This window comes from Hippocampus guttulatus, chromosome 20 (genome assembly GCF_054856545.1).
Source record: "Hippocampus guttulatus isolate MCC_2025c chromosome 20, RoL_Hgut_1.0, whole genome shotgun sequence".
NCBI classification, from domain to species: domain Eukaryota; kingdom Metazoa; phylum Chordata; class Actinopteri; order Syngnathiformes; family Syngnathidae; genus Hippocampus; species Hippocampus guttulatus.
In genome coordinates, this window is record NC_141280.1 from 11,887,501 (window position 1) to 11,911,437 (window position 23,937).

The window sequence follows — 23,937 nt, forward strand, 5'->3', positions numbered from 1 at the left end:
ATAAGAGATTTAAAAATGTCAGTTCAACGTTGTGGCTCTCCCAGTTAAGGCTGAGGTGAAATAGTGGAGAAAAGGTAGCGCGAAATAACGTGAAAGAGTGTTCACGTGGGTGCAAAAGCTTACAGCACCTGGTATTCCCAGGCGGTCTCCCATCCAAGTACTAACCAGTCCCGACCCTGCTTAGCTTCCGAGATCGGACGAGATCGGGCGTTCTCAGGGTAGTATGGCCGTAAGCGAGAAAAAATGTGAAAATTGTCCCCTTTATAGCTGACAGGCACTTCCGGGTCGGGGGTGGAGTGGTGGGGTGAATTTTTTTCATTTATTCACCTCCTCCCGAGTGCACGAAGGAGGGGCCCGCTCCCGTGGTGGTTTGAGCGCTCAGCCTGTCAGGCTCGCATACGGCCCGCTGCGAGCACGCAGCTCCTCGGTACTTGATGTCTGTTGCAAAAGTGTGCTTTTCCAGCGGAGGTGCAACACATCAATATGAGATTTAAATATATCAGTTCAACGTTGTGGGTCCCCCAGTTAAGGCTGAGGTGAAAAAAGTGGAGAAAAGGTAGCGCGAAATAACGTGAAAGAGTGTTCACGTGGGTGCAAAAGCTTACAGCACCTGGTATTCCCAGGCGGTCTCCCATCCAAGTACTAACCAGGCCCGACCCTGCTTAGCTTCCGAGATCGGACGAGATCGGGCGTTCTCAGGGTAGTATGGCCGTAAGCGAGAAAAGAAGTTAAAATTGTCCCCTTTATAGCTGACAGGGCACTTCCGGGTCGGGGGCGGAGTAGTGGGGTGAATTTTTTTTTTTTTATTTATTCACCTCCTCGCGGGTGCACGAAGGAGGGGCCCGCTCCCGTGGTGGTTTGAGCGCTCAGCCTGTCAGGCTCGCATACGGTCCGCTGTGAGCACGCAGCTCCTCGGTACTTGATGTCTGTTGCAAAAATTTGCTTTTCCAGTGGAGGTGCAAAAGCATGCAGCAGGCGGAAATCCCAAGCTGCTTCTTGTCCAAGTGCTATCATGACCGAGCAGCGTGCAGACGGCTCCCTCTGTTGGACATTATTTTATTCCAAAGAGACGTTGATCTGTCAAATCAACTTGAAGGAAACGATTTCAAAACACAGGATAAGTGAAAGTTGAATGACAAATGAAAGCCAAAATTTTAGGCAAGAGCAGTGATTTGTGTTGTGAATTGGAGGTGGGTGCAAAAGCTTACAGCACCTGGTATTCCCAGGCGGTCTCCCATCCAAGTACTAACCAGGCCCGACCCTGCTTAGCTTCCGAGATCGGACGAGATCGGGCGTTCTCAGGGTAGTATGGCCGTAAGCGAGAAAAAATGTGAAAATTGTCCCCTTTATAGCTGACAGGCACTTCCGGGTCGGGGGTGGAGTGGTGGGGTGAATTTTTTTCATTTATTCACCTCCTCCCGAGTGCACGAAGGAGGGGCCCGCTCCCGTGGTGGTTTGAGCGCTCAGCCTGTCAGGCTCGCATACGGCCCGCTGCGAGCACGCAGCTCCTCGGTACTTGATGTCTGTTGCAAAAGTGTGCTTTTCCAGCGGAGGTGCAACACATCAATAAGAGATTTAAAAATATCAGTTCAACGTTGTGGGTCCCCCAGTTAAGGCTGAGGTGAAAAAAGTGGAGAAAAGGTAGCGCGAAATAACGTGAAAGAGTGTTCACGTGGGTGCAAAAGCTTACAGCACCTGGTATTCCCAGGCGGTCTCCCATCCAAGTACTAACCAGGCCCGACCCTGCTTAGCTTCCGAGATCGGACGAGATCGGGCGTTCTCAGGGTAGTATGGCCGTAAGCTAGAAAAGAAGTGAAAATTGTCCCCTTTATAGCTGACAGGGCACTTCCGGGTCGGGGGCGCAGTAGTGGGGTCAATTTTTTTCATTTATTCACCTAATCGCGAGTGCACGAAGGAGGGGCCCGCTCCCGTGGTGGTTTGAGCGCTCAGCCTGTCAGGCTCGCATACGGTCCGCTGCGAGCACGCAGCTCCTCGGTACTTGATGTCTGTTGCAAAAGTGTGCTTTTCCAGCGGAGGTGCAACACATCAATAAGAGATTTAAAAATATCAGTTCAACGTTGTGGGTCCCCCAGTTAAGGCTGAGGTGAAAAAAGTGGAGAAAAGGTAGCGCGAAATAACGTGAAAGAGTGTTCACGTGGGTGCAAAAGCTTACAGCACCTGGTATTCCCAGGCGGTCTCCCATCCAAGTACTAACCAGGCCCGACCCTGCTTAGCTTCCGAGATCGGACGAGATCGGGCGTTCTCAGGGTAGTATGGCCGTAAGCGAGAAAAGAAGTGAAAATTGTCCCCTTTATAGCTGACAGGGCACTTCCGGGTCGGGGGCGCAGTAGTGGGGTCAATTTTTTTCATTTATTCACCTCCTCGCGAGTGCACGAAGGAGGGGCCCGCTCCCGTGGTGGTTTGAGCGCTCAGCCTGTCAGGCTCGCATACGGCCCGCTGCGAGCACGCAGCTCCTCGGTACTTGATGTCTGTTGCAAAAGTGTGCTTTTCCAGCGGAGGTGCAACACATCAATAAGAGATTTAAAAATATCAGTTCAACGTTGTGGGTCCCCCAGTTAAGGCTGAGGTGAAAAAAGTGGAGAAAAGGTAGCGCGAAATAACGTGAAAGAGTGTTCACGTGGGTGCAAAAGCTTACAGCACCTGGTATTCCCAGGCGGTCTCCCATCCAAGTACTAACCAGGCCCGACCCTGCTTAGCTTCCGAGATCGGGCGTTCTCAGGGTAGTATGGCCGTAAGCGAGGGAAAACGTGAAATTTGTCCCCTTTATAGCAGACAGGGCACTTCCGGGTCAGGGGCGGAGTAGTGGGGTGAATTTTTTTCATTTATTCACCTCCTCGCGGGTGCACGAAGGAGGGGCCCGCTCCCGTGGTGGTTTGAGCGCTCAGCCTGTCAGGCTCGCATACGGTCCGCTGCGAGCACGCAGCTCCTCGGTACTTGATGTCTGTTGCAAAAGTGTGCTTTTCCAGCGGAGGTGCAACACATCAATAAGAGATTTAAAAATGTCAGTTCAACGTTGTGGCTCTCCCAGTTAAGGCTGAGGTGAAAAAAGTGGAGAAAAGGTAGCGCGAAATAACGTGAAAGAGTGTTCACGTGGGTGCAAAAGCTTACAGCACCTGGTATTCCCAGGCGGTCTCCCATCCAAGTACTAACCAGGCCCGACCATGCTTAGCTTCCGAGATCGGACGAGATCGGGCGTTCTCAGGGTAGTATGGCCGTAAGCGAGAACAAAAGTGAAAATTGTCCCTTTTATAGCTGACAGGGCACTTCCGGGTCGGGGGCGGAGTAGTGGGGTGATTTTTTTTCATTTATTCACCTCCTCGCGAGTGCACGAAGGAGGGGCCCGCTCCCGTGGTGGTTTGAGCGCTCAGCCTGTCAGGCTCGCATACGGTCCGCTGCGAGCACGCAGCTCCTCGGTACTTGATGTCTGTTGCAAAATTTTGCTTTTCCAGTGGAGGTGCAAAAGCATCAAGCAGGCGGAAATCCCAAGCTGCTTCTTGTCCAAGTGCTATCATGACCGAGCAGCGTGCAGACGGCTCCCTCTGTTGGACATTATTTTATTCCAAAGAGACGTTGATCTGTCAAATCAACTTGAAGGAAACGATTTCAAAACACAGGATAAGTGAAAGTTGAATGACAAATGAAAGCCAAAATTTTAGGCAAGAGCAGTGATTTGTGTTGTGAATTGGAGTTGGGTGCAAAAGCTTACAGCACCTGGTATTCCCAGGCGGTCTCCCATCCAAGTACTAACCAGGCCCGACCCTGCTTAGCTTCCGAGATCGGACGAGATCAGGCGTTCTCAGGGTAGTATGGCCGTAAGCGAGAAAAGAAGTGAAAATTGTCCCCTTTATAGCTGACAGGGCAGTTCCGGGTCGGGGGCGGAGTGGTGGGGTGAATTTTTTTCATTTATTCACCTCCTCCCGAGTGCACGAAGGAGGGGCCCGCTCCCGTGGTGGTTTGAGCGCTCAGCCTGTCAGGCTCGCATACGTTCCGCTGCGAGCACGCGGCTCCTCGGTACTTGATGTCTGTTGCAAAATTTTGCTTTTCCAGTGGAGGTACAACACATCAATAAGAGATTTAAAAATATCAGTTCAACGTTGTGGGTCCCCCAGTTAAGGCTGAGGTGAAAAAAGTGAAGAAAAGGTAGCGCGAAATAACGTGAAAGAGTGTTCACGTGGGTGCAAAAGCTTACAGCACCTGGTATTCCCAGGCGGTCTCCCATCCAAGTACTAACCAGGCCCGACCCTGCTTAGCTTCCGAGATCGGACGTTCTCAGGGTAGTATGGCCGTAAGCGAGAAAAAAATGTGAAAATTGTCCCCTTTATAGCTGACAGGGCACTTCCGGGTCGGGGGCGGAGTAGTGGGGTGAATTTTTTTCATTTATTCACCTCCTCGCGAGTGCACGAAGGAGGGGCCCGCTCCCGTGGTGGTTTGAGCGCTCAGCCTGTCAGGCTCGCATACGGTCCGCTGCGAGCACGCAGCTCCTCGGTACTTGATGTCTGTTGCAAAAGTGTGCTTTTCCAGCGGAGGTGCAACACATCAATAAGAGATTTAAAAATATCAGTTCAACGTTGTGGGTCCCCCAGTTAAGGCTGAGGTGAATAAAGTGGAGAAAAGGTAGCGCGAAATAACGTGAAAGAGTGTTCACGTGGGTGCAAAAGCTTACAGCACCTGGTATTCCCAGGCGGTCTCCCATCCAAGTACTAACCAGGCCCGACCCTGCTTAGCTTCCGAGATCGGACGAGATCGGGCGTTCTCAGGGTAGTATGGCCGTAAGCGAGAAAAGAAGTGAAAATTGTCCCCTTTAGAGCTGACAGGGCACTTCCGGGTCGGGGGTGGAGTAGTGGGGTGATTTTTTTTCATTTATTCACCTCCTCGCGAGTGCACGAAGGAGGGGCCCGCTCCCGTGGTGGTTTGAGCGCTCAGCCTGTCAGGCTCGCATACGGTCCGCTGCGAGCACGCAGCTCCTCGGTACTTGATGTCTGTTGCAAAAATTTGCTTTTCCAGTGGAGGTGCAAAAGCATCCAGCAGGCGGAAATCCCAAGCTGCTTCTTGTCCAAGTGCTATCATGACCGAGCCCCGTGCAGACGGCTCCCTCTGTTGGACATTATTTTATTCCAAAGAGACGTTGATCTGTCAAATCAACTTGAAGGAAACGATTTCAAAACACAGGATAAGTGAAAGTTGAATGACAAATGAAAGCCAAAATTTTAGGCAAGAGCAGTGATTTGTGTTGTGAATTGGAGGTGGGTGCAAAAGCTTACAGCACCTGGTATTCCCAGGCGGTCTCCCATCCAAGTACTAACCAGGCCCGACCCTGCTTAGCTTCCGAGATCGGACGAGATCGGGCGTTCTCAGGGTAGTATGGCCGTAAGCGAGAAGAGAAGTGAAAATTGTCCCCTTTATAGCTGACAGGGCACTTCCGGGTCGGGGGCGGAATAGTGGGGTGAATTTTTTTTTTAATTATTCACCTCCTCGCGGGTGCACGAAGGAGGGGCCCGCTCCCGTGGTGGTTTGAGCGCTCAGCCTGTCAGGCTCGCATACGGTCCGCTGCGAGCACGCAGCTCCTCGGTACTTGATGTCTTTTGCAAAGGTGTGCTTTTCCAGCAGAGGTGCAACACATCAATAAGAGATTTAAAAATGTCAGTTCAACGTTGTGGCTCTCCCAGTTAAGGCTGAGGTGAAAAAGTGGAGAAAAGGAAGCGCGAAATAAGGTGAAAGAGTGTTCACGTGGGTGCAAAAGCTTACAGCACCTGGTATTCCCAGGCGGTCTCCCATCCAAGTACTAACCAGGCCCGACCCTGCTTAGCTTCTGAGATCGGACGAGATCGGGCGTTCTCAGGGTAGTATGGCCGTAAGCGAGAAAACATGTGAAAATTGTCCCCTTTATAGCTGACAGGCACTTCCGGGTCGGGGGTGGAGTGGTGGGGTGAATTTTTTTCATTTATTCACCTCCTCCCGAGTGCACGAAGGAGGGGCCCGCTCCCGTGGTGGTTTGAGCGCTCAGCCTGTCAGGCTCGCATACGGTCCGCTGCGAGCACGCAGCTCCTCGGTACTTGATGTCTGTTGCAAACATTTGCTTTTCCAGTGGAGGTGCAAAAGCATCCAGCAGGCGGAAATCCCAAGTGCTATCATGACCGAGCCCCGTGCAGACGGCTCCCTCTGTTGGACATTATTTTATTCCAAAGAGACGTTGATCTGTCAAATCAACTTGAAGGAAACGATTTCAAAACACAGGATAAGTGAAAGTTGAATGACAAATGAAAGCCAAAATTTTAGGCAAGAGCAGTGATTTGTGTTGTGAATTGGAGGTGGGTGCAAAAGCTTACAGCACCTGGTATTCCCAGGCGGTCTCCCATCCAAGTACTAACCAGGCCCGACCCTGCTTAGCTTCCGAGATCGGACGAGATCGGGCGTTCTCAGGGTAGTATGGCCGTAAGCGAGAAAAGAAGTGAAAATTGTCCCCTTTATAGCTGACAAGGCAGTTCCGGGTCGGGGGCGGAGTGGTGGGGTGAATTTTTTTCATTTATTCACCTCCTCCCGAGTGCACGAAGGAGGGGCCCGCTCCCGTGGTGGTTTGAGCGCTCAGCCTGTCAGGCTCGCATACGTTCCGCTGCGAGCACGCGGCTCCTCGGTACTTGATGTCTGTTGCAAAATTTTGCTTTTCCAGTGGAGGTACAACACATCAATAAGAGATTTAAAAATATCAGTTCAACGTTGTGGGTCCCCCAGTTAAGGCTGAGGTGAAAAAAGTGAAGAAAAGGTAGCGCGAAATAACGTGAAAGAGTGTTCACGTGGGTGCAAAAGCTTACAGCACCTGGTATTCCCAGGCGGTCTCCCATCCAAGTACTAACCAGGCCCGACCCTGCTTAGCTTCCGAGATCGGACGAGATCGGGCGTTCTCAGGGTAGTATGGCCGTAAGCGAGAAAAGAAGTGAAAATCGTCCCCTTTATAGCTGACAGGGCACTTCCGGGTCGGGGGCGGAGTGGTGGGGTGAATTTTTTTCATTTATTCACCTCCTCCCGAGTGCACGAAGGAGGGGCCCGCTCCCGTGGTGGTTTGAGCGCTCAGCCTGTCAGGCTCGCATACGGTCCGCTGCGAGCACGCAGCTCCTCGGTCCTTGATGTCTGTTGCAAAAGTGTGCTTTTCCAGCGGAGGTGCAACACATCAATAAGAGATTTAAAAATATCAGTTCAACGTTGTGGGTCCCCCAGTTAAGGCTGAGGTGAAAAAAGTGGAGAAAAGGTAGCGCGAAATAACGTGAAAGAGTGTTCAAGTGGGTGCAAAAGCTTACAGCACTTGGTATTCCCAGGCGGTCTCCCATCCAAGTACTAACCAGGCCCGACCCTGCTTAGCTTCCGAGATCGGACGAGATCGGGCGTTCTCAGGGTAGTATGGCCGTAAGCGAGAAAAGAAGTGAAAATTGTCCCCTTTATAGCAGACAGGGCACTTCCGGGTCGGGGGCGGAGTAGTGGGGTGAATTTTTTTCATTTATTCACCTCCTCGCGGGTGCACGAAGGAGGGGCCCGCTCCCGTGGTGGTTTGAGCGCTCAGCCTGTCAGGCTCGCATACGGTCCGCTGCGAGCACGCAGCTCCTCGGTACTTGATGTCTGTTGCAAAAGTGTGCTTTTCCAGCGGAGGTGCAACACATCAATAAGAGATTTAAAAATATCAGTTCAACGTTGAGGGTCCCCCAGTTAAGGCTGAGGTGAAAAAAGTGGAGAAAAGGTAGCGCGAAATAACGTGAAAGAGTGTTCACGTGTGTGCAAAAGCTTACAGCACCTGGTATTCCCAGGCGGTCTCCCATCCAAGTACTAACCAGGCCCGACCCTGCTTAGCTTCCGAGATCGGACGAGATCGGGCGTTCTCAGGGTAGTATGGCCGTAAGCGAGAAAAGAAGTGAAAATTGTCCCTTTTATAGCTGACAGGGCACTTCCGGGTCGGGGGCGGAGTAGTGGGGTGATTTTTTTTCATTTATTCACCTCCTCCCGAGTGCACGAAGGAGGGGCCCGCTCCCGTGGTGGTTTGAGCGCTCAGCCTGTCAGGCTCGCATACGGTCCGCTGCGAGCACGCAGCTCCTCGGTACTTGATGTCTGTTGCAAAATTTTGCTTTTCCAGTGGAGGTGCAACACATCAATAAGAGATTTAAAAATATCAGTTCAACGTTGTTGGTCCCCCAGTTAAGGCTGAGGTGAAAAAAGTGGAGAAAAGGTAGCGCGAAATAACGTGAAAGAGTGTTCACGTGGGTGCAAAAGCCTACAGCACCTGGTATTCCCAGGCGGTCTCCCATCCAAGTACTAACCAGGCCCGACCCTGCTTAGCTTCCGAGATCGGACGAGATCGGGCGTTCTCAGGGTAGTATGGCCGTAAGCGAGAAAAGAAGTTAAAATTGTCCCCTTTATAGCTGACAGGGCACTTCCGGGTCGGAATAGTGGGGTGAATTTTTTTTTTAATTATTCACCTCCTTGCGGGTGCACGAAGGAGGGGCCCGCTCCCGTGGTGGTTTGAGCGCTCAGCCTGTCAGGCTCGCATACGGTCCGCTGCGAGCACGCAGCTCCTCGGTACTTGATGTCTTTTGCAAAAGTGTGGTTTTCCAGTGGAGGTGCAATACATCAATAAGAGATTTAAAAATGTCAGTTCAACGTTGTGGCTCTCCCAGTTAAGGCTGAGGTGAAAAAGTGGAGAAAAGGAAGCGCAAAATAAGGTGAAAGAGTGTCCACGTGGGTGCAAAAGCTTACAGCACCTGGTATTCCAGGCGGTCTCCCATCCAAGTACTAACCAGGCCCGACCCTGCTTAGCTTCCGAGATCGGACGAGATCGGGCGTTCTCAGGGTAGTATGGCCGTAAGCGAGAAAAAATGTGAAAATTGTCCCCTTTATAGCTGACAGGCACTTCCGGGTCGGGGGTTGAGGGGTGGGGTGAATTTTTTTCATTTATTCACCTCCTCCCGAGTGCACGAAGGAGGGGCCCGCTCCCGTGGTGGTTTGAGCGCTCAGCCTGTCAGGCTCGCTTACGGTCCGCTGCGAGCACGCAGCTCCTCGGTACTTGATGTCTGTTGCAAAAGTGTGCTTTTCCAGCGGAGGTGCAACACATCAATAAGAGATTTAAAAATATCAGTTCAACGTTGTGCGTCCCCCAGTTAAGGCTGAGGTAAAAAAAGTGGAGAAAAGGTAGCGCGAAATAACGTGAAAGAGTGTTCACGTGGGTGCAAAAGCTTACAGCACCTGGTATTCCCAGGCGGTCTCCCATCCAAGTACTAACCAGGCCCGACCCTGCTTAGCTTCCGAGATCGGACGAGATCGGGCGTTCTCAGGGTAGTATGGCCGTAAGCGAGGGAAAACGTGAAAATTGTCCCCTTTATAGCAGAAAGGGCACTACCAGGTCGGGGGCGGAGTAGTGGGGTGAATTTTTTTCATTTATTCACCTCCTCGCGGGTGCACGAAGGAGGGGCCCGCTCCCGTGGTGGTTTGAGCGCTCAGCCTGTCAGGCTCGCATACGGTCCGCTGCGAGCACGCAGCTCCTCGGTACTTGATGTCTGTTGCAAAAGTGTGCTTTTCCAGCGGAAGGGCAACACATCAATAAGAGATTTAAAAATATCAGTTCAACGTTGTGGGTCCCCCAGTTAAGGCTGAGGTGAAAAAAGTGGAGAAAAGGTAGCGCGAAATAACGTGAAAGAGTGTTCACGTGGGTGCAAAAGCTTACAGCACCTGGTATTCCCAGGCGGTCTCCCATCCAAGTACTAACCAGGCCCGACCCTGCTTAGCTTCCGAGATCGGACGAGATCGGGCGTTCTCAGGGTAGTATGGCCGTAAGCGAGAAAAGAAGTGAAAATTGTCCCTTTTATAGCTGACAGGGCACTTCCGGGTCGGGGGTGGAGTGATGGGGTGAATTTTTTTTCATTTATTCACCTCCTCGCGAGTGCACGAAGGAGGGGCCCGCTCCCGTGGTGGTTTGAGCGCTCAGCCTGTCAGGCTCGCATACGGTCCGCTGCGAGCACGCAGCTCCTCGGTACTTGATGTCTGTTGCAAAAGTGTGCTTTTCCAGCGGAGGTGCAACACATCAATAAGAGATTTAAAAATGTCAGTTCAACGTTGTGGCTCTCCCAGTTAAGGCTGAGGTGAAAAAGTGGAGAAAAGGAAGCGCGAAATAACGTGAAAGAGTGTTCACGTGGGTGCAAAAGCTTACAGCACCTGGTATTCCCAGGCGGTCTCCCATCCAAGTACTAACCAGTCCCGACCCTGCTTAGCTTCCGAGATCGGACGAGATCGGGCGTTCTCAGGGTAGTATGGCCGTAAGCGAGAAAAAATGTGAAAATTGTCCCCTTTATAGCTGACAGGCACTTCCGGGTCGGGGGTGGAGTGGTGGGGTGAATTTTTTTCATTTATTCACCTCCTCCCGAGTGCACGAAGGAGGGGCCCGCTCCCGTGGTGGTTTGAGCGCTCAGCCTGTCAGGCTCGCATACGGCCCGCTGCGAGCACGCAGCTCCTCGGTACTTGATGTCTGTTGCAAAAGTGTGCTTTTCCAGCGGAGGTGCAACACATCAATATGAGATTTAAATATATCAGTTCAACGTTGTGGGTCCCCCAGTTAAGGCTGAGGTGAAAAAAGTGGAGAAAAGGTAGCGCGAAATAACGTGAAAGAGTGTTCACGTGGGTGCAAAAGCTTACAGCACCTGGTATTCCCAGGCGGTCTCCCATCCAAGTACTAACCAGGCCCGACCCTGCTTAGCTTCCGAGATCGGACGAGATCGGGCGTTCTCAGGGTAGTATGGCCGTAAGCGAGAAAAGAAGTTAAAATTGTCCCCTTTATAGCTGACAGGGCACTTCCGGGTCGGGGGCGGAGTAGTGGGGTGAATTTTTTTTTTTTTATTTATTCACCTCCTCGCGGGTGCACGAAGGAGGGGCCCGCTCCCGTGGTGGTTTGAGCGCTCAGCCTGTCAGGCTCGCATACGGTCCGCTGTGAGCACGCAGCTCCTCGGTACTTGATGTCTGTTGCAAAAATTTGCTTTTCCAGTGGAGGTGCAAAAGCATGCAGCAGGCGGAAATCCCAAGCTGCTTCTTGTCCAAGTGCTATCATGACCGAGCAGCGTGCAGACGGCTCCCTCTGTTGGACATTATTTTATTCCAAAGAGACGTTGATCTGTCAAATCAACTTGAAGGAAACGATTTCAAAACACAGGATAAGTGAAAGTTGAATGACAAATGAAAGCCAAAATTTTAGGCAAGAGCAGTGATTTGTGTTGTGAATTGGAGGTGGGTGCAAAAGCTTACAGCACCTGGTATTCCCAGGCGGTCTCCCATCCAAGTACTAACCAGGCCCGACCCTGCTTAGCTTCCGAGATCGGACGAGATCGGGCGTTCTCAGGGTAGTATGGCCGTAAGCGAGAAAAAATGTGAAAATTGTCCCCTTTATAGCTGACAGGCACTTCCGGGTCGGGGGTGGAGTGGTGGGGTGAATTTTTTTCATTTATTCACCTCCTCCCGAGTGCACGAAGGAGGGGCCCGCTCCCGTGGTGGTTTGAGCGCTCAGCCTGTCAGGCTCGCATACGGCCCGCTGCGAGCACGCAGCTCCTCGGTACTTGATGTCTGTTGCAAAAGTGTGCTTTTCCAGCGGAGGTGCAACACATCAATAAGAGATTTAAAAATATCAGTTCAACGTTGTGGGTCCCCCAGTTAAGGCTGAGGTGAAAAAAGTGGAGAAAAGGTAGCGCGAAATAACGTGAAAGAGTGTTCACGTGGGTGCAAAAGCTTACAGCACCTGGTATTCCCAGGCGGTCTCCCATCCAAGTACTAACCAGGCCCGACCCTGCTTAGCTTCCGAGATCGGACGAGATCGGGCGTTCTCAGGGTAGTATGGCCGTAAGCTAGAAAAGAAGTGAAAATTGTCCCCTTTATAGCTGACAGGGCACTTCCGGGTCGGGGGCGCAGTAGTGGGGTCAATTTTTTTCATTTATTCACCTAATCGCGAGTGCACGAAGGAGGGGCCCGCTCCCGTGGTGGTTTGAGCGCTCAGCCTGTCAGGCTCGCATACGGTCCGCTGCGAGCACGCAGCTCCTCGGTACTTGATGTCTGTTGCAAAAGTGTGCTTTTCCAGCGGAGGTGCAACACATCAATAAGAGATTTAAAAATATCAGTTCAACGTTGTGGGTCCCCCAGTTAAGGCTGAGGTGAAAAAAGTGGAGAAAAGGTAGCGCGAAATAACGTGAAAGAGTGTTCACGTGGGTGCAAAAGCTTACAGCACCTGGTATTCCCAGGCGGTCTCCCATCCAAGTACTAACCAGGCCCGACCCTGCTTAGCTTCCGAGATCGGACGAGATCGGGCGTTCTCAGGGTAGTATGGCCGTAAGCGAGAAAAGAAGTGAAAATTGTCCCCTTTATAGCTGACAGGGCACTTCCGGGTCGGGGGCGCAGTAGTGGGGTCAATTTTTTTCATTTATTCACCTCCTCGCGAGTGCACGAAGGAGGGGCCCGCTCCCGTGGTGGTTTGAGCGCTCAGCCTGTCAGGCTCGCATACGGCCCGCTGCGAGCACGCAGCTCCTCGGTACTTGATGTCTGTTGCAAAAGTGTGCTTTTCCAGCGGAGGTGCAACACATCAATAAGAGATTTAAAAATATCAGTTCAACGTTGTGGGTCCCCCAGTTAAGGCTGAGGTGAAAAAAGTGGAGAAAAGGTAGCGCGAAATAACGTGAAAGAGTGTTCACGTGGGTGCAAAAGCTTACAGCACCTGGTATTCCCAGGCGGTCTCCCATCCAAGTACTAACCAGGCCCGACCCTGCTTAGCTTCCGAGATCGGGCGTTCTCAGGGTAGTATGGCCGTAAGCGAGGGAAAACGTGAAATTTGTCCCCTTTATAGCAGACAGGGCACTTCCGGGTCAGGGGCGGAGTAGTGGGGTGAATTTTTTTCATTTATTCACCTCCTCGCGGGTGCACGAAGGAGGGGCCCGCTCCCGTGGTGGTTTGAGCGCTCAGCCTGTCAGGCTCGCATACGGTCCGCTGCGAGCACGCAGCTCCTCGGTACTTGATGTCTGTTGCAAAAGTGTGCTTTTCCAGCGGAGGTGCAACACATCAATAAGAGATTTAAAAATGTCAGTTCAACGTTGTGGCTCTCCCAGTTAAGGCTGAGGTGAAAAAAGTGGAGAAAAGGTAGCGCGAAATAACGTGAAAGAGTGTTCACGTGGGTGCAAAAGCTTACAGCACCTGGTATTCCCAGGCGGTCTCCCATCCAAGTACTAACCAGGCCCGACCATGCTTAGCTTCCGAGATCGGACGAGATCGGGCGTTCTCAGGGTAGTATGGCCGTAAGCGAGAACAAAAGTGAAAATTGTCCCTTTTATAGCTGACAGGGCACTTCCGGGTCGGGGGCGGAGTAGTGGGGTGATTTTTTTTCATTTATTCACCTCCTCGCGAGTGCACGAAGGAGGGGCCCGCTCCCGTGGTGGTTTGAGCGCTCAGCCTGTCAGGCTCGCATACGGTCCGCTGCGAGCACGCAGCTCCTCGGTACTTGATGTCTGTTGCAAAATTTTGCTTTTCCAGTGGAGGTGCAAAAGCATCAAGCAGGCGGAAATCCCAAGCTGCTTCTTGTCCAAGTGCTATCATGACCGAGCAGCGTGCAGACGGCTCCCTCTGTTGGACATTATTTTATTCCAAAGAGACGTTGATCTGTCAAATCAACTTGAAGGAAACGATTTCAAAACACAGGATAAGTGAAAGTTGAATGACAAATGAAAGCCAAAATTTTAGGCAAGAGCAGTGATTTGTGTTGTGAATTGGAGTTGGGTGCAAAAGCTTACAGCACCTGGTATTCCCAGGCGGTCTCCCATCCAAGTACTAACCAGGCCCGACCCTGCTTAGCTTCCGAGATCGGACGAGATCAGGCGTTCTCAGGGTAGTATGGCCGTAAGCGAGAAAAGAAGTGAAAATTGTCCCCTTTATAGCTGACAGGGCAGTTCCGGGTCGGGGGCGGAGTGGTGGGGTGAATTTTTTTCATTTATTCACCTCCTCCCGAGTGCACGAAGGAGGGGCCCGCTCCCGTGGTGGTTTGAGCGCTCAGCCTGTCAGGCTCGCATACGTTCCGCTGCGAGCACGCGGCTCCTCGGTACTTGATGTCTGTTGCAAAATTTTGCTTTTCCAGTGGAGGTACAACACATCAATAAGAGATTTAAAAATATCAGTTCAACGTTGTGGGTCCCCCAGTTAAGGCTGAGGTGAAAAAAGTGAAGAAAAGGTAGCGCGAAATAACGTGAAAGAGTGTTCACGTGGGTGCAAAAGCTTACAGCACCTGGTATTCCCAGGCGGTCTCCCATCCAAGTACTAACCAGGCCCGACCCTGCTTAGCTTCCGAGATCGGACGTTCTCAGGGTAGTATGGCCGTAAGCGAGAAAAAAATGTGAAAATTGTCCCCTTTATAGCTGACAGGGCACTTCCGGGTCGGGGGCGGAGTAGTGGGGTGAATTTTTTTCATTTATTCACCTCCTCGCGAGTGCACGAAGGAGGGGCCCGCTCCCGTGGTGGTTTGAGCGCTCAGCCTGTCAGGCTCGCATACGGTCCGCTGCGAGCACGCAGCTCCTCGGTACTTGATGTCTGTTGCAAAAGTGTGCTTTTCCAGCGGAGGTGCAACACATCAATAAGAGATTTAAAAATATCAGTTCAACGTTGTGGGTCCCCCAGTTAAGGCTGAGGTGAATAAAGTGGAGAAAAGGTAGCGCGAAATAACGTGAAAGAGTGTTCACGTGGGTGCAAAAGCTTACAGCACCTGGTATTCCCAGGCGGTCTCCCATCCAAGTACTAACCAGGCCCGACCCTGCTTAGCTTCCGAGATCGGACGAGATCGGGCGTTCTCAGGGTAGTATGGCCGTAAGCGAGAAAAGAAGTGAAAATTGTCCCCTTTAGAGCTGACAGGGCACTTCCGGGTCGGGGGTGGAGTAGTGGGGTGATTTTTTTTCATTTATTCACCTCCTCGCGAGTGCACGAAGGAGGGGCCCGCTCCCGTGGTGGTTTGAGCGCTCAGCCTGTCAGGCTCGCATACGGTCCGCTGCGAGCACGCAGCTCCTCGGTACTTGATGTCTGTTGCAAAAATTTGCTTTTCCAGTGGAGGTGCAAAAGCATCCAGCAGGCGGAAATCCCAAGCTGCTTCTTGTCCAAGTGCTATCATGACCGAGCCCCGTGCAGACGGCTCCCTCTGTTGGACATTATTTTATTCCAAAGAGACGTTGATCTGTCAAATCAACTTGAAGGAAACGATTTCAAAACACAGGATAAGTGAAAGTTGAATGACAAATGAAAGCCAAAATTTTAGGCAAGAGCAGTGATTTGTGTTGTGAATTGGAGGTGGGTGCAAAAGCTTACAGCACCTGGTATTCCCAGGCGGTCTCCCATCCAAGTACTAACCAGGCCCGACCCTGCTTAGCTTCCGAGATCGGACGAGATCGGGCGTTCTCAGGGTAGTATGGCCGTAAGCGAGAAGAGAAGTGAAAATTGTCCCCTTTATAGCTGACAGGGCACTTCCGGGTCGGGGGCGGAATAGTGGGGTGAATTTTTTTTTTAATTATTCACCTCCTCGCGGGTGCACGAAGGAGGGGCCCGCTCCCGTGGTGGTTTGAGCGCTCAGCCTGTCAGGCTCGCATACGGTCCGCTGCGAGCACGCAGCTCCTCGGTACTTGATGTCTTTTGCAAAGGTGTGCTTTTCCAGCAGAGGTGCAACACATCAATAAGAGATTTAAAAATGTCAGTTCAACGTTGTGGCTCTCCCAGTTAAGGCTGAGGTGAAAAAGTGGAGAAAAGGAAGCGCGAAATAAGGTGAAAGAGTGTTCACGTGGGTGCAAAAGCTTACAGCACCTGGTATTCCCAGGCGGTCTCCCATCCAAGTACTAACCAGGCCCGACCCTGCTTAGCTTCTGAGATCGGACGAGATCGGGCGTTCTCAGGGTAGTATGGCCGTAAGCGAGAAAACATGTGAAAATTGTCCCCTTTATAGCTGACAGGCACTTCCGGGTCGGGGGTGGAGTGGTGGGGTGAATTTTTTTCATTTATTCACCTCCTCCCGAGTGCACGAAGGAGGGGCCCGCTCCCGTGGTGGTTTGAGCGCTCAGCCTGTCAGGCTCGCATACGGTCCGCTGCGAGCACGCAGCTCCTCGGTACTTGATGTCTGTTGCAAACATTTGCTTTTCCAGTGGAGGTGCAAAAGCATCCAGCAGGCGGAAATCCCAAGTGCTATCATGACCGAGCCCCGTGCAGACGGCTCCCTCTGTTGGACATTATTTTATTCCAAAGAGACGTTGATCTGTCAAATCAACTTGAAGGAAACGATTTCAAAACACAGGATAAGTGAAAGTTGAATGACAAATGAAAGCCAAAATTTTAGGCAAGAGCAGTGATTTGTGTTGTGAATTGGAGGTGGGTGCAAAAGCTTACAGCACCTGGTATTCCCAGGCGGTCTCCCATCCAAGTACTAACCAGGCCCGACCCTGCTTAGCTTCCGAGATCGGACGAGATCGGGCGTTCTCAGGGTAGTATGGCCGTAAGCGAGAAAAGAAGTGAAAATTGTCCCCTTTATAGCTGACAAGGCAGTTCCGGGTCGGGGGCGGAGTGGTGGGGTGAATTTTTTTCATTTATTCACCTCCTCCCGAGTGCACGAAGGAGGGGCCCGCTCCCGTGGTGGTTTGAGCGCTCAGCCTGTCAGGCTCGCATACGTTCCGCTGCGAGCACGCGGCTCCTCGGTACTTGATGTCTGTTGCAAAATTTTGCTTTTCCAGTGGAGGTACAACACATCAATAAGAGATTTAAAAATATCAGTTCAACGTTGTGGGTCCCCCAGTTAAGGCTGAGGTGAAAAAAGTGAAGAAAAGGTAGCGCGAAATAACGTGAAAGAGTGTTCACGTGGGTGCAAAAGCTTACAGCACCTGGTATTCCCAGGCGGTCTCCCATCCAAGTACTAACCAGGCCCGACCCTGCTTAGCTTCCGAGATCGGACGAGATCGGGCGTTCTCAGGGTAGTATGGCCGTAAGCGAGAAAAGAAGTGAAAATCGTCCCCTTTATAGCTGACAGGGCACTTCCGGGTCGGGGGCGGAGTGGTGGGGTGAATTTTTTTCATTTATTCACCTCCTCCCGAGTGCACGAAGGAGGGGCCCGCTCCCGTGGTGGTTTGAGCGCTCAGCCTGTCAGGCTCGCATACGGTCCGCTGCGAGCACGCAGCTCCTCGGTCCTTGATGTCTGTTGCAAAAGTGTGCTTTTCCAGCGGAGGTGCAACACATCAATAAGAGATTTAAAAATATCAGTTCAACGTTGTGGGTCCCCCAGTTAAGGCTGAGGTGAAAAAAGTGGAGAAAAGGTAGCGCGAAATAACGTGAAAGAGTGTTCAAGTGGGTGCAAAAGCTTACAGCACTTGGTATTCCCAGGCGGTCTCCCATCCAAGTACTAACCAGGCCCGACCCTGCTTAGCTTCCGAGATCGGACGAGATCGGGCGTTCTCAGGGTAGTATGGCCGTAAGCGAGAAAAGAAGTGAAAATTGTCCCCTTTATAGCAGACAGGGCACTTCCGGGTCGGGGGCGGAGTAGTGGGGTGAATTTTTTTCATTTATTCACCTCCTCGCGGGTGCACGAAGGAGGGGCCCGCTCCCGTGGTGGTTTGAGCGCTCAGCCTGTCAGGCTCGCATACGGTCCGCTGCGAGCACGCAGCTCCTCGGTACTTGATGTCTGTTGCAAAAGTGTGCTTTTCCAGCGGAGGTGCAACACATCAATAAGAGATTTAAAAATATCAGTTCAACGTTGAGGGTCCCCCAGTTAAGGCTGAGGTGAAAAAAGTGGAGAAAAGGTAGCGCGAAATAACGTGAAAGAGTGTTCACGTGTGTGCAAAAGCTTACAGCACCTGGTATTCCCAGGCGGTCTCCCATCCAAGTACTAACCAGGCCCGACCCTGCTTAGCTTCCGAGATCGGACGAGATCGGGCGTTCTCAGGGTAGTATGGCCGTAAGCGAGAAAAGAAGTGAAAATTGTCCCTTTTATAGCTGACAGGGCACTTCCGGGTCGGGGGCGGAGTAGTGGGGTGATTTTTTTTCATTTATTCACCTCCTCCCGAGTGCACGAAGGAGGGGCCCGCTCCCGTGGTGGTTTGAGCGCTCAGCCTGTCAGGCTCGCATACGGTCCGCTGCGAGCACGCAGCTCCTCGGTACTTGATGTCTGTTGCAAAATTTTGCTTTTCCAGTGGAGGTGCAACACATCAATAAGAGATTTAAAAATATCAGTTCAACGTTGTTGGTCCCCCAGTTAAGGCTGAGGTGAAAAAAGTGGAGAAAAGGTAGCGCGAAATAACGTGAAAGAGTGTTCACGTGGGTGCAAAAGCCTACAGCACCTGGTATTCCCAGGCGGTCTCCCATCCAAGTACTAACCAGGCCCGACCCTGCTTAGCTTCCGAGATCGGACGAGATCGGGCGTTCTCAGGGTAGTATGGCCGTAAGCGAGAAAAGAAGTTAAAATTGTCCCCTTTATAGCTGACAGGGCACTTCCGGGTCGGAATAGTGGGGTGAATTTTTTTTTTAATTATTCACCTCCTTGCGGGTGCACGAAGGAGGGGCCCGCTCCCGTGGTGGTTTGAGCGCTCAGCCTGTCAGGCTCGCATACGGTCCGCTGCGAGCACGCAGCTCCTCGGTACTTGATGTCTTTTGCAAAAGTGTGGTTTTCCAGTGGAGGTGCAATACATCAATAAGAGATTTAAAAATGTCAGTTCAACGTTGTGGCTCTCCCAGTTAAGGCTGAGGTGAAAAAGTGGAGAAAAGGAAGCGCAAAATAAGGTGAAAGAGTGTCCACGTGGGTGCAAAAGCTTACAGCACCTGGTATTCCAGGCGGTCTCCCATCCAAGTACTAACCAGGCCCGACCCTGCTTAGCTTCCGAGATCGGACGAGATCGGGCGTTCTCAGGGTAGTATGGCCGTAAGCGAGAAAAAATGTGAAAATTGTCCCCTTTATAGCTGACAGGCACTTCCGGGTCGGGGGTTGAGGGGTGGGGTGAATTTTTTTCATTTATTCACCTCCTCCCGAGTGCACGAAGGAGGGGCCCGCTCCCGTGGTGGTTTGAGCGCTCAGCCTGTCAGGCTCGCTTACGGTCCGCTGCGAGCACGCAGCTCCTCGGTACTTGATGTCTGTTGCAAAAGTGTGCTTTTCCAGCGGAGGTGCAACACATCAATAAGAGATTTAAAAATATCAGTTCAACGTTGTGCGTCCCCCAGTTAAGGCTGAGGTAAAAAAAGTGGAGAAAAGGTAGCGCGAAATAACGTGAAAGAGTGTTCACGTGGGTGCAAAAGCTTACAGCACCTGGTATTCCCAGGCGGTCTCCCATCCAAGTACTAACCAGGCCCGACCCTGCTTAGCTTCCGAGATCGGACGAGATCGGGCGTTCTCAGGGTAGTATGGCCGTAAGCGAGGGAAAACGTGAAAATTGTCCCCTTTATAGCAGAAAGGGCACTACCAGGTCGGGGGCGGAGTAGTGGGGTGAATTTTTTTCATTTATTCACCTCCTCGCGGGTGCACGAAGGAGGGGCCCGCTCCCGTGGTGGTTTGAGCGCTCAGCCTGTCAGGCTCGCATACGGTCCGCTGCGAGCACGCAGCTCCTCGGTACTTGATGTCTGTTGCAAAAGTGTGCTTTTCCAGCGGAAGGGCAACACATCAATAAGAGATTTAAAAATATCAGTTCAACGTTGTGGGTCCCCCAGTTAAGGCTGAGGTGAAAAAAGTGGAGAAAAGGTAGCGCGAAATAACGTGAAAGAGTGTTCACGTGGGTGCAAAAGCTTACAGCACCTGGTATTCCCAGGCGGTCTCCCATCCAAGTACTAACCAGGCCCGACCCTGCTTAGCTTCCGAGATCGGACGAGATCGGGCGTTCTCAGGGTAGTATGGCCGTAAGCGAGAAAAGAAGTGAAAATTGTCCCTTTTATAGCTGACAGGGCACTTCCGGGTCGGGGGTGGAGTGATGGGGTGAATTTTTTTTCATTTATTCACCTCCTCGCGAGTGCACGAAGGAGGGGCCCGCTCCCGTGGTGGTTTGAGCGCTCAGCCTGTCAGGCTCGCATACGCTCCGCTGCGAGCACGCAGCTCCTCGGTACTTGATGTCTGTTGCAAAAGTGTGCTTTTCCAGCGGAGGTGCAACACATCAATAAGAGATTTAAAAATGTCAGTTCAACGTTGTGGCTCTCCCAGTTAAGGCTGAGGTGAAAAAGTGGAGAAAAGGAAGCGCGAAATAACGTCAAAGAGTGTTCACGTGGGTGCAAAAGCTTACAGCACCTGGTATTCCCAGGCGGTCTCCCATCCAAGTACTAACCAGGCCCGACCCTGCTTAGCTTCCGAGATCGGACGAGATCGGGCGTTCTCAGGGTAGTATGGCCGTAAGCGAGAAAAAATGTGAAAATTGTCCCCTTTATAGCTGACAGGCACTTCCGGGTCGGGGGTGGAGTGGTGGGGTGAATTTTTTTCATTTATTCACCTCCTCCCGAGTGCACGAAGGAGGGGCCCGCTCCCGTGGTGGTTTGAGCGCTCAGCCTGTCAGGCTCGCATACGGCCCGCTGCGAGCACGCAGCTCCTCGGTACTTGATGTCTGTTGCAAAAGTGTGCTTTTCCAGCGGAGGTGCAACACATCAATATGAGATTTAAATATATCAGTTCAACGTTGTGGGTCCCCCAGTTAAGGCTGAGGTGAAAAAAGTGGAGAAAAGGTAGCGCGAAATAACGTGAAAGAGTGTTCACGTGGGTGCAAAAGCTTACAGCACCTGGTATTCCCAGGCGGTCTCCCATCCAAGTACTAACCAGGCCCGACCCTGCTTAGCTTCCGAGATCGGACGAGATCGGGCGTTCTCAGGGTAGTATGGCCGTAAGCGAGAAAAGAAGTGAAAATTGTCCCTTTTATAGCTGACAGGGCACTTCCGGGTCGGGGGTGGAGTGGTGGGGTGAATTTTTTTCATTTATTCACCTCCTCCCGAGTGCACGAAGGAGGGGCCCGCTCCCGTGGTGGTTTGAGCGCTCAGCCTGTCAGGCTCGCATACGGTCCGCTGCGAGCACGCAGCTCCTCGGTACTTGATGTCTGTTGCAAAAATTTGCTTTTCCAGTGGAGGTGCAAAAGCATGCAGCAGGCGGAAATCCCAAGCTGCTTCTTGTCCAAGTGCTATCATGACCGAGCAGCGTGCAGACGGCTCCCTCTGTTGGACATTATTTTATTCCAAAGAGACGTTGATCTGTCAAATCAACTTGAAGGAAACGATTTCAAAACACAGGATAAGTGAAAGTTGAATGACAAATGAAAGCCAAAATTTTAGGCAAGAGCAGTGATTTGTGTTGTGAATTGGAGGTGGGTGCAAAAGCTTACAGCACCTGGTATTCCCAGGCGGTCTCCCATCCAAGTACTAACCAGGCCCGACCCTGCTTAGCTTCCGAGATCGGACGAGATCGGGCGTTCTCAGGGTAGTATGGCCGTAAGCGAGAAAAAAATGTGAAAATTGTCCCCTTTATAGCTGACAGGCACTTCCGGGTCGGGGGTGGAGTGGTGGGGTGATTTTTTTTCATTTATTCACCTCCTCCCGAGTGCACGAAGGAGGGGCCCGCTCCCGTGGTGGTTTGAGCGCTCAGCCTGTCAGGCTCGCATACGGTCCGCTGCGAGCACGCAGCTCCTCGGTACTTGATGTCTGTTGCAAAAGTGTGCTTTTCCAGCGGAAGTGCAACACATCAATAAGAGATTTAAAAATATCAGTTCAACGTTGTGGATCCCCCAGTTAAGGCTGAGGTGAAAAAGTGGAGAAAAGGAAGCGCAAAATAAGGTGAAAGAGTGTTCACTTGGGTGCAAAAGCTTACAGCACCTGGTATTCCCAGTCGGTCTCCCATCCAAGTACTAAGCAGGCCCGACCCTGCTTAGCTTCCGAGATCGGACGAGATCGGGCGTTTTCAGGGTAGTATGGCCGTAAGCGAGAAAAGAAGTGAAAATTGTCCCCTTTATAGCTGACAGGGCACTTCCGGGTCGGGGGTGGAGTGGTGGGGTGAATTTTTTTCATTTATTCACCTCCTCCCGAGTGCACGAAGGAGGGGCCCGCTCCCGTGGTGGTTTGAGCGCTCAGCCTGTCAGGCTCGCATACGGTCCGCTGCGAGCACGCAGCTCCTCGGTACTTGATGTCTGTTGCAAAAGTGTGCTTTTCCAGCGGAGGTGCAACACATCAATAAGAGATTTAAAAATGTCAGTTCAACGTTGTGGCTCTCCCAGTTAAGGCTGAGGTGAAAAAGTGGAGAAAAGGAAGCGCGAAATAACGTGAAAGAGGGTTCACGTGGGTGCAAAAGCTTACAGCACCTGGTATTCCCAGGCGGTCTCCCATCCAAGTACTAAACAGGCCCGACCCTGCTTAGCTTCCGAGATCGGACGAGATCGGGCGTTCTCAGGGTAGTATGGCCGTAAGCGAGAAAAGAAGTGAAAATTGTCCCTTTTATAGCTGACAGGGCACTTCCGGGTCGGGGGTGGAGTGGTGGGGTGAATTTTTTTCTTTTATTCACCTCCTCCCGAGTGCACGAAGGAGGGGCCCGCTCCCGTGGTGGTTTGAGCGCTCAGCCTGTCAGGCTCGCATACGGTCCGCTGCGAGCACGCAGCTCCTCGGTACTTGATGTCTGTTGCAAAAGTGTGCTTTTCCAGCGGAGGTGCAACACATCAATAAGAGATTTAAAAATGTCAGTTCAACGTTGTGGCTCTCCCAGTTAAGGCTGAGGTGAAAAAGTGGAGAAAAGGAAGCGCGAAATAACGTGAAAGAGGGTTCACGTGGGTGCAAAAGCTTACAGCACCTGGTATTCCCAGGCGGTCTCCCATCCAAGTACTAACCAGGCCCGACCCTGCTTAGCTTCCGAGATCGGACGAGATCGGGCGTTTTCAGGGTAGTATGGCCGTAAGCGAGAAAAGAAGTGAAAATTGTCCCCTTTATAGCTGACAGGGCACTTCCGGGTCGGGGGTGGAGTGGTGGGGTGAATTTTTTTCATTTATTCACCTCCTCCCGAGTGCACGAAGGAGGGGCCCGCTCCCGTGGTGGTTTGAGCGCTCAGCCTGTCAGGCTCGCATACGGTCCGCTGCGAGCACGCAGCTCCTCGGTACTTGATGTCTTTTGCAAAAGTGTGCTTTTCCAGCGGAGGTGCAACACATCAATAAGAGATTTAAAAATGTCAGTTCAACGTTGTGGCTCTCCCAGTTAAGGCTGAGGTGAAAAAGTGGAGAAAAGGAAGCGCGAAATAACGTGAAAGAGGGTTCACGTGGGTGCAAAAGCTTACAGCACCTGGTATTCCCAGGCGGTCTCCCATCCAAGTACTAACCAGGCCCAACCCTGCTTAGCTTCCGAGATCGGACGAGATCGGGCGTTCTCAGGGTAGTATGGCCGTAAGCGAGAAAAGAAGTGAAAATTGTCCCTTTTATAGCTGACAGGGCACTTCCGGGTCGGGGGCGGAGTAGTGGGGTGAATTTTTTTCATTTATTCACCTCCTCGCGAGTGCACGAAGGAGGGGCCCGCTCCCGTGGTGGTTTGAGCGCTCAGCCTGTCAGGCTCGCATACGGTCCGCTGCGAGCACGCAGCTCCTCGGTACTTGATGTCTGTTGCAAAAGTGTGCTTTTCCAGCGGAAGTGCAACACATCAATAAGAGATTTAAAAATATCAGTTCAACGTTGTGGATCCCCCAGTTAAGGCTGAGGTGAAAAAAGTGGAGAAAAGGAAGCGCGAAATAACGTGAAAGAGGGTTCACGTGGGTGCAAAAGCTTACAGCACCTGGTATTCCCAGGCGGTCTCCCATCCAAGTACTAACCAGGCCCGACCCTGCTTAGCTTCCGAGATCGGACGAGATCGGGCGTTCTCAGGGTAGTATGGCCGTAAGCGAGAAAAGAAGTGAAAATTGTCCCCTTTATAGCAGACAGGGCACTTCCG

At 51.9% G+C, this 23,937-nt stretch overlaps 44 non-coding genes and 4 pseudogenes across 44 annotated transcripts; all 48 read right to left on the reverse strand.

Annotated features, from left to right (window-relative positions):
• Window positions 1-116: 116 nt before the first annotated feature.
• LOC147188708 (5S ribosomal RNA) lies at window positions 117-235 on the reverse strand. The gene has a single exon (XR_015098247.1). It is a non-coding gene; the product is annotated as a 5S ribosomal RNA (ribosomal RNA).
• A 363-nt stretch (window positions 236-598) lies between these two features.
• On the reverse strand, window positions 599-717 carry LOC147188709 (5S ribosomal RNA). The gene has a single exon (XR_015098703.1). It is a non-coding gene; the product is annotated as a 5S ribosomal RNA (ribosomal RNA).
• A 484-nt stretch (window positions 718-1,201) lies between these two features.
• On the reverse strand, window positions 1,202-1,320 carry LOC147188710 (5S ribosomal RNA). The gene has a single exon (XR_015098704.1). It is a non-coding gene; the product is annotated as a 5S ribosomal RNA (ribosomal RNA).
• Window positions 1,321-1,683: 363 nt separating this feature from the next.
• On the reverse strand, window positions 1,684-1,802 carry LOC147188711 (5S ribosomal RNA). The gene has a single exon (XR_015098706.1). It is a non-coding gene; the product is annotated as a 5S ribosomal RNA (ribosomal RNA).
• A 364-nt stretch (window positions 1,803-2,166) lies between these two features.
• On the reverse strand, window positions 2,167-2,285 carry LOC147188712 (5S ribosomal RNA). Its single transcript, XR_015098707.1, has one exon. It is a non-coding gene; the product is annotated as a 5S ribosomal RNA (ribosomal RNA).
• Window positions 2,286-2,649: 364 nt separating this feature from the next.
• Window positions 2,650-2,758, reverse strand: LOC147188713 (5S ribosomal RNA; annotated as a pseudogene).
• A 364-nt stretch (window positions 2,759-3,122) lies between these two features.
• Window positions 3,123-3,241, reverse strand: LOC147188714 (5S ribosomal RNA). Its single transcript, XR_015098063.1, has one exon. It is a non-coding gene; the product is annotated as a 5S ribosomal RNA (ribosomal RNA).
• A 479-nt stretch (window positions 3,242-3,720) lies between these two features.
• On the reverse strand, window positions 3,721-3,839 carry LOC147188715 (5S ribosomal RNA). Its single transcript, XR_015097959.1, has one exon. It is a non-coding gene; the product is annotated as a 5S ribosomal RNA (ribosomal RNA).
• A 364-nt stretch (window positions 3,840-4,203) lies between these two features.
• LOC147188716 (5S ribosomal RNA) lies at window positions 4,204-4,312 on the reverse strand (annotated as a pseudogene).
• Window positions 4,313-4,677: 365 nt separating this feature from the next.
• Window positions 4,678-4,796, reverse strand: LOC147188717 (5S ribosomal RNA). The gene has a single exon (XR_015098708.1). It is a non-coding gene; the product is annotated as a 5S ribosomal RNA (ribosomal RNA).
• A 479-nt stretch (window positions 4,797-5,275) lies between these two features.
• LOC147188718 (5S ribosomal RNA) lies at window positions 5,276-5,394 on the reverse strand. The gene has a single exon (XR_015098709.1). It is a non-coding gene; the product is annotated as a 5S ribosomal RNA (ribosomal RNA).
• Window positions 5,395-5,759: 365 nt separating this feature from the next.
• Window positions 5,760-5,878, reverse strand: LOC147188719 (5S ribosomal RNA). Its single transcript, XR_015098152.1, has one exon. It is a non-coding gene; the product is annotated as a 5S ribosomal RNA (ribosomal RNA).
• A 462-nt stretch (window positions 5,879-6,340) lies between these two features.
• On the reverse strand, window positions 6,341-6,459 carry LOC147188720 (5S ribosomal RNA). Its single transcript, XR_015098710.1, has one exon. It is a non-coding gene; the product is annotated as a 5S ribosomal RNA (ribosomal RNA).
• A 364-nt stretch (window positions 6,460-6,823) lies between these two features.
• Window positions 6,824-6,942, reverse strand: LOC147188721 (5S ribosomal RNA). The gene has a single exon (XR_015098711.1). It is a non-coding gene; the product is annotated as a 5S ribosomal RNA (ribosomal RNA).
• Window positions 6,943-7,306: 364 nt separating this feature from the next.
• LOC147188722 (5S ribosomal RNA) lies at window positions 7,307-7,425 on the reverse strand. The gene has a single exon (XR_015098196.1). It is a non-coding gene; the product is annotated as a 5S ribosomal RNA (ribosomal RNA).
• Window positions 7,426-7,789: 364 nt separating this feature from the next.
• On the reverse strand, window positions 7,790-7,908 carry LOC147188723 (5S ribosomal RNA). Its single transcript, XR_015098712.1, has one exon. It is a non-coding gene; the product is annotated as a 5S ribosomal RNA (ribosomal RNA).
• A 364-nt stretch (window positions 7,909-8,272) lies between these two features.
• Window positions 8,273-8,391, reverse strand: LOC147188724 (5S ribosomal RNA). Its single transcript, XR_015097898.1, has one exon. It is a non-coding gene; the product is annotated as a 5S ribosomal RNA (ribosomal RNA).
• A 359-nt stretch (window positions 8,392-8,750) lies between these two features.
• On the reverse strand, window positions 8,751-8,868 carry LOC147188725 (5S ribosomal RNA). Its single transcript, XR_015098296.1, has one exon. It is a non-coding gene; the product is annotated as a 5S ribosomal RNA (ribosomal RNA).
• A 363-nt stretch (window positions 8,869-9,231) lies between these two features.
• Window positions 9,232-9,350, reverse strand: LOC147188726 (5S ribosomal RNA). The gene has a single exon (XR_015098713.1). It is a non-coding gene; the product is annotated as a 5S ribosomal RNA (ribosomal RNA).
• Window positions 9,351-9,714: 364 nt separating this feature from the next.
• On the reverse strand, window positions 9,715-9,833 carry LOC147188727 (5S ribosomal RNA). Its single transcript, XR_015098714.1, has one exon. It is a non-coding gene; the product is annotated as a 5S ribosomal RNA (ribosomal RNA).
• A 364-nt stretch (window positions 9,834-10,197) lies between these two features.
• Window positions 10,198-10,316, reverse strand: LOC147188728 (5S ribosomal RNA). The gene has a single exon (XR_015098248.1). It is a non-coding gene; the product is annotated as a 5S ribosomal RNA (ribosomal RNA).
• A 363-nt stretch (window positions 10,317-10,679) lies between these two features.
• LOC147188729 (5S ribosomal RNA) lies at window positions 10,680-10,798 on the reverse strand. The gene has a single exon (XR_015098715.1). It is a non-coding gene; the product is annotated as a 5S ribosomal RNA (ribosomal RNA).
• Window positions 10,799-11,282: 484 nt separating this feature from the next.
• LOC147188730 (5S ribosomal RNA) lies at window positions 11,283-11,401 on the reverse strand. The gene has a single exon (XR_015098717.1). It is a non-coding gene; the product is annotated as a 5S ribosomal RNA (ribosomal RNA).
• A 363-nt stretch (window positions 11,402-11,764) lies between these two features.
• On the reverse strand, window positions 11,765-11,883 carry LOC147188731 (5S ribosomal RNA). The gene has a single exon (XR_015098718.1). It is a non-coding gene; the product is annotated as a 5S ribosomal RNA (ribosomal RNA).
• A 364-nt stretch (window positions 11,884-12,247) lies between these two features.
• LOC147188732 (5S ribosomal RNA) lies at window positions 12,248-12,366 on the reverse strand. The gene has a single exon (XR_015098719.1). It is a non-coding gene; the product is annotated as a 5S ribosomal RNA (ribosomal RNA).
• A 364-nt stretch (window positions 12,367-12,730) lies between these two features.
• On the reverse strand, window positions 12,731-12,839 carry LOC147188733 (5S ribosomal RNA; annotated as a pseudogene).
• A 364-nt stretch (window positions 12,840-13,203) lies between these two features.
• LOC147188734 (5S ribosomal RNA) lies at window positions 13,204-13,322 on the reverse strand. The gene has a single exon (XR_015098064.1). It is a non-coding gene; the product is annotated as a 5S ribosomal RNA (ribosomal RNA).
• A 479-nt stretch (window positions 13,323-13,801) lies between these two features.
• LOC147188735 (5S ribosomal RNA) lies at window positions 13,802-13,920 on the reverse strand. The gene has a single exon (XR_015097961.1). It is a non-coding gene; the product is annotated as a 5S ribosomal RNA (ribosomal RNA).
• Window positions 13,921-14,284: 364 nt separating this feature from the next.
• LOC147188736 (5S ribosomal RNA) lies at window positions 14,285-14,393 on the reverse strand (annotated as a pseudogene).
• Window positions 14,394-14,758: 365 nt separating this feature from the next.
• Window positions 14,759-14,877, reverse strand: LOC147188737 (5S ribosomal RNA). Its single transcript, XR_015098720.1, has one exon. It is a non-coding gene; the product is annotated as a 5S ribosomal RNA (ribosomal RNA).
• A 479-nt stretch (window positions 14,878-15,356) lies between these two features.
• Window positions 15,357-15,475, reverse strand: LOC147188738 (5S ribosomal RNA). Its single transcript, XR_015098721.1, has one exon. It is a non-coding gene; the product is annotated as a 5S ribosomal RNA (ribosomal RNA).
• Window positions 15,476-15,840: 365 nt separating this feature from the next.
• Window positions 15,841-15,959, reverse strand: LOC147188739 (5S ribosomal RNA). The gene has a single exon (XR_015098153.1). It is a non-coding gene; the product is annotated as a 5S ribosomal RNA (ribosomal RNA).
• Window positions 15,960-16,421: 462 nt separating this feature from the next.
• On the reverse strand, window positions 16,422-16,540 carry LOC147188740 (5S ribosomal RNA). Its single transcript, XR_015098722.1, has one exon. It is a non-coding gene; the product is annotated as a 5S ribosomal RNA (ribosomal RNA).
• A 364-nt stretch (window positions 16,541-16,904) lies between these two features.
• On the reverse strand, window positions 16,905-17,023 carry LOC147188741 (5S ribosomal RNA). The gene has a single exon (XR_015098723.1). It is a non-coding gene; the product is annotated as a 5S ribosomal RNA (ribosomal RNA).
• Window positions 17,024-17,387: 364 nt separating this feature from the next.
• On the reverse strand, window positions 17,388-17,506 carry LOC147188742 (5S ribosomal RNA). The gene has a single exon (XR_015098197.1). It is a non-coding gene; the product is annotated as a 5S ribosomal RNA (ribosomal RNA).
• A 364-nt stretch (window positions 17,507-17,870) lies between these two features.
• On the reverse strand, window positions 17,871-17,989 carry LOC147188743 (5S ribosomal RNA). The gene has a single exon (XR_015098724.1). It is a non-coding gene; the product is annotated as a 5S ribosomal RNA (ribosomal RNA).
• Window positions 17,990-18,353: 364 nt separating this feature from the next.
• On the reverse strand, window positions 18,354-18,472 carry LOC147188744 (5S ribosomal RNA). Its single transcript, XR_015097899.1, has one exon. It is a non-coding gene; the product is annotated as a 5S ribosomal RNA (ribosomal RNA).
• A 359-nt stretch (window positions 18,473-18,831) lies between these two features.
• LOC147188745 (5S ribosomal RNA) lies at window positions 18,832-18,949 on the reverse strand. The gene has a single exon (XR_015098298.1). It is a non-coding gene; the product is annotated as a 5S ribosomal RNA (ribosomal RNA).
• A 363-nt stretch (window positions 18,950-19,312) lies between these two features.
• LOC147188746 (5S ribosomal RNA) lies at window positions 19,313-19,431 on the reverse strand. Its single transcript, XR_015098725.1, has one exon. It is a non-coding gene; the product is annotated as a 5S ribosomal RNA (ribosomal RNA).
• A 364-nt stretch (window positions 19,432-19,795) lies between these two features.
• Window positions 19,796-19,914, reverse strand: LOC147188747 (5S ribosomal RNA). Its single transcript, XR_015098726.1, has one exon. It is a non-coding gene; the product is annotated as a 5S ribosomal RNA (ribosomal RNA).
• A 364-nt stretch (window positions 19,915-20,278) lies between these two features.
• Window positions 20,279-20,397, reverse strand: LOC147188748 (5S ribosomal RNA). The gene has a single exon (XR_015098728.1). It is a non-coding gene; the product is annotated as a 5S ribosomal RNA (ribosomal RNA).
• A 363-nt stretch (window positions 20,398-20,760) lies between these two features.
• LOC147188749 (5S ribosomal RNA) lies at window positions 20,761-20,879 on the reverse strand. The gene has a single exon (XR_015098729.1). It is a non-coding gene; the product is annotated as a 5S ribosomal RNA (ribosomal RNA).
• Window positions 20,880-21,358: 479 nt separating this feature from the next.
• Window positions 21,359-21,477, reverse strand: LOC147188750 (5S ribosomal RNA). Its single transcript, XR_015098730.1, has one exon. It is a non-coding gene; the product is annotated as a 5S ribosomal RNA (ribosomal RNA).
• Window positions 21,478-21,840: 363 nt separating this feature from the next.
• Window positions 21,841-21,959, reverse strand: LOC147188751 (5S ribosomal RNA). The gene has a single exon (XR_015098059.1). It is a non-coding gene; the product is annotated as a 5S ribosomal RNA (ribosomal RNA).
• A 363-nt stretch (window positions 21,960-22,322) lies between these two features.
• Window positions 22,323-22,441, reverse strand: LOC147188752 (5S ribosomal RNA). Its single transcript, XR_015098004.1, has one exon. It is a non-coding gene; the product is annotated as a 5S ribosomal RNA (ribosomal RNA).
• A 363-nt stretch (window positions 22,442-22,804) lies between these two features.
• LOC147188753 (5S ribosomal RNA) lies at window positions 22,805-22,923 on the reverse strand. Its single transcript, XR_015098533.1, has one exon. It is a non-coding gene; the product is annotated as a 5S ribosomal RNA (ribosomal RNA).
• A 363-nt stretch (window positions 22,924-23,286) lies between these two features.
• On the reverse strand, window positions 23,287-23,405 carry LOC147188754 (5S ribosomal RNA). Its single transcript, XR_015098257.1, has one exon. It is a non-coding gene; the product is annotated as a 5S ribosomal RNA (ribosomal RNA).
• Window positions 23,406-23,769: 364 nt separating this feature from the next.
• LOC147188755 (5S ribosomal RNA) lies at window positions 23,770-23,888 on the reverse strand. Its single transcript, XR_015098731.1, has one exon. It is a non-coding gene; the product is annotated as a 5S ribosomal RNA (ribosomal RNA).
• Between the last annotated feature and the right edge of the window lie 49 nt (window positions 23,889-23,937).